Raw genomic sequence first — 4,001 nt, 5'->3', positions numbered from 1 at the left:
TAACCCGTAAATCTTTAAAAGTCCAAAAGTATTAAAAGTTTTTGTAAAACGAATCTAGATATATGTAAGCCTACAGGAATTTACACAAAGAATGGGAATTCAGAACAGATTTTAACTGTACAATAAAATATTTACATAATTTTATGACTAAATTCAACTTACTTGGATTAGAAAAAAATGTTTTTGACAAATCAGTCATCTCCTGAATGCATATTGACAATGGGTATATGTGGAGTTTTGCTCCGTCTCCTGTATAAAATTGTGAGTTTAAAACTTAGCAATTTTACCATGGAAGCCTCAAACAATCGAATGATCCCCCATTATATCTGAAATAAAAGTTTAAGTTAAGTTACGAACGGATCAAATGGAAGTGAAGGCTTAAAGGCCTTACAGGGCCCGATGAAAACTTGGTGCCACGCTCTGCTCGTCCACCGCTCCTTCACGAGCTATCGATTCATTTTGCGCTCACTCGTACCAGGCTCGTACCATGCTAAAAGTTTTAAAGTTCAAAAGGGAATATGCCTGACAATTTTAGATGAAGCTTATGTATCAAAAATTGCTGTACTAAGAGAAACGAATTTGCAGGATTGTAATCCGGCGCAGATCGGTTTTTTTTTATTTTTTTTTATTTTATTTATTTTTGATGCCCATGTCTATATGATGAATTTCAATTTTCTCTTTCTTCTACTGTAATCGCCATTTAATCTGTTTCATTATTTGAAATAATTGGATGATAGGTCGTCTTTGATCTAGTTGTGTTGACTATCCCTATACAGGTAGTAGAGACAGTAGACCGGTCCAATAGTGGCGCATCTGGTGTTAAGTAATCACAGCATCTATTGTTCTGTACTGATGAAGGTGAGGTCTTAATACCGTCCAGTTGAATATGTAAGTAGTGGCATCTTGCTCTCGAGAACTAGCCTATATGCAGCATAACAGGTAGCTGTAGAGTGTAGAGTATACAACTGTGTGGACACCATTTTGTTGTGAACCGAATACCGATCAAATTTCATTTTCTTTCGTAAATTCTCTGTTCCCAGGTATATTTCCCTTTAGTGAGTGCGTTTATGATGTTTTTTTCACTATTGTTTTTGAGATATTTGTGTTTTTAACTATTAACTTTTCCTGAAACTAAAATACTACAATAATAATTTCGATGATATTCTTTAAAAATGTAAAGTAAAATAAAATAAATTTTTAGAAAGGAAAAATAATTTTGAATAAAACATGACGATTAAAATTGTTTAAATTAGAATAAAATTTTTTTTATCGAAGATAAACTAGGCTTTTATATTTTTTTATACTTAAAATTTTCTTTTAGATTTTCGTTTGAAAACAAACTATTATATTAAAAAAATCATCTTTTTTACAATTACTATATGATATATGACAACATATACAAAACATATGAATAATAATGTTTACAAGACACAATTACAATGTTACANTTTCTTTTAGATTTACGTTTGAAATCAAACTATTATATAAAAAGAAAAAAATCATCTTTTTTACAATTACTATATGATATATGACAACATATACAAAACATATGAATAATAATGTTTACAAGACACAATTACAATGTTACAATTCCAATTACTTATGAATCCTTATTACTAGTACATATTATATAGTCTTTCAAAAATGTTTTTTTTGTTTTTTGCTCGGTTTTTAGTATTTTTTATTGTTTCTCTTGTATTTTTCACTTTTTTAAAAAAATAATTCACTTAGTAACACTTAAATCAAGTTTTCATACTGTTGTCAATCTTGATTAATTGTTATTCCTTGCAAGAATGAATGTCATTTTAATATCCTGAGAGGTCATCCTGTCAAGAGTATTTGTGTATGAGATTTGATGAATGATTTGTAATCAGGATGAGTGAATTGATGACTAAAAAATTGACTTTGTGATTGATAGAATGGTTGGTATTCATTGAGTGATTGTTTGAATGCTCGATTTTGTAGTGGATTGAAGATTTGATCGATTAATGACTTATTGATTTGTGGGTTGAATGATTGATTTGTAGGTCGAATGTTTGATTTGCTAATTGTTTGATTTATTCACTAATGCAGTGATTGATTAATAGATTGGTTCACTTATTGATTAATTGATTCACTAATTGAGTAGATGGTTTACTAATTGATGGTTGATTCATTAATTAAATTGTTGGGTCACTTATTGAATGATTGGTTCACTAATGGGTTAGTTGGTTTATTAATTTAATGGTTGTTTCACTGATTGATTGTCTGATTTACTAACCGAATTGTTGGTTCGCTGATTGAATAATTTATTTACTAATTGAATGATTGCTTCACTAATTGAGTGATTGATTCACTAATTGAATGATTGATTCACTAATTAAATGATTGATTCACTAATTGAATAATTGATTCACTAATTGAATGATTGATTCACTAATTGAATGATTCACTAATAGAATGATTGATTCACTAATAGAATGATTGATTTATCAACTAAATGGTTGATTTATTAATCGAGTAATCGATTCATTAATCAATTTGATTGATAATTTTTCTGATCGAGTTTAATTAGTTCAACTTTGATAAATTAAAACTTAATTAATTAAATCTTTAATTTCAGATACATCATTCTGGTTTCTGTGATAACCGTTCAGGAGCAGTAAGGTATCATAATTTTTCTTGTTTTTGCCATATTTAAATACGTACTCTTTCGAGGGTTGATAGTTTACTCAAATATAAGATAAACTGTCTTTATTTCAAAAGAATTTGCAACAATTACTGCTTTACCCAATCAGAGGGTTCGTTTGATTGAGAAGTTATAGTTTATTCTAAACTATCTTTATTTACAAAAGACTTTTAACCATACAGATCTGTATTTACCATTGCCAGAATCAATTTTCCTCAGATTTAAGAATGAAAATTATGAAATTTTCAGAAATATATAAAAAAAGTCAGATCTCATATCAATATGTTCATATGTATAGTAATGATGATCAAAGTCATTTTAAATGTTAAAATTTAACTGAATTTTTATTTAGGTTGACCTATTCCAGTTCCGATTCCAGTTCAGATTCCAGTTCCGATTCCAGTTCAGATTCCAGTTCCGATTCCAGCGATCCGAGACATTATCTAATTCCCGCTTGCGAGTAGCAACTTACACATCAGGTGGATAATGTTTATTATTATACGTGTCCATGAATGCATTTTCCGAGTCAAGCATAGTTTCGATTTCCGTTATGTAGCATTCCGGATGTACTGCAGTAATTGTACTATTGTTTTTATTTGAATTACATACATACATCTCTCTATTAAAGTTAATATTATCTGGTTTAATAAGTTTTTTTTAATATTATTCTTATACATTCTTCTGCATCATCTTGGGAAATAAAATCATTAATGAATATTTTCCGAATTAAATTTTTATTAGATATGCATTTTTGTCCTGTTTTTAAGGAAATAATCTCAATAGTTTTTGCATGTCTATTTTTCCTCAATACCTGAAATAATTCCAGCTTTAACAATGTGGTTCGCTCTTTAGATGTATCAATTCCAGGGTTCTCTATAAATACAATATCGCCTGTATGAATAGTTTTCAATTTTTTAGTTTTTTTAGATTTTTTTCTTGATNTAAATAAAGATAGTTTAGAATAAACTATAACTTCTCAGTCGAACGAACCCTCTGATTGGGTAAAGCAGTAATTGAGAATATATACAGATTGGTACATAATGGTTGCAAATTCTTTTGAAATAAAGACAGTTTATCTTATATTTGAGTAAACTATCAACCCTCGTAAGAATACGTATCCAAATATGGCAAAAACGAGAAAAATTATGATACCTTACTGCTCCTGAACGGTTATCACAGAAAACAGAATGATGTATCTGAAATTAAAGATTTAATTAATTAAGTTTTAATTCATCAAAGTTAAACTAATTAATCTCGATCAGAAAATTATCAATCAAATTGATTAATGAATCGATTACTCGATTAATAAATCAACCATTTAGTTGATAAATCA

General features: G+C 28.6%; 1 long non-coding RNA gene across 1 annotated transcript; it reads left to right on the top strand.

The window, feature by feature from the left end:
* The first annotated feature begins 950 nt into the window (after positions 1-950).
* Positions 951-3,131, top strand: LOC111702285 (uncharacterized). The gene is made up of 3 exons (XR_002765385.1): positions 951-1,040; positions 2,603-2,646; positions 3,021-3,131. It is a non-coding gene; the product is annotated as an uncharacterized LOC111702285 (long non-coding RNA).
* Positions 3,132-4,001: the final 870 nt, after the last annotated feature.

This window comes from Eurytemora carolleeae, unplaced genomic scaffold, assembly GCF_000591075.1.
Source record: "Eurytemora carolleeae unplaced genomic scaffold, Eaff_2.0 scaffold245, whole genome shotgun sequence".
In the NCBI taxonomy this organism is placed as follows: Eukaryota; Metazoa; Arthropoda; class Copepoda; order Calanoida; family Temoridae; genus Eurytemora; species Eurytemora carolleeae.
Note: the sequence above shows the minus strand (reverse complement) of the source record. Positions and strands in the feature narration are given on the sequence as shown.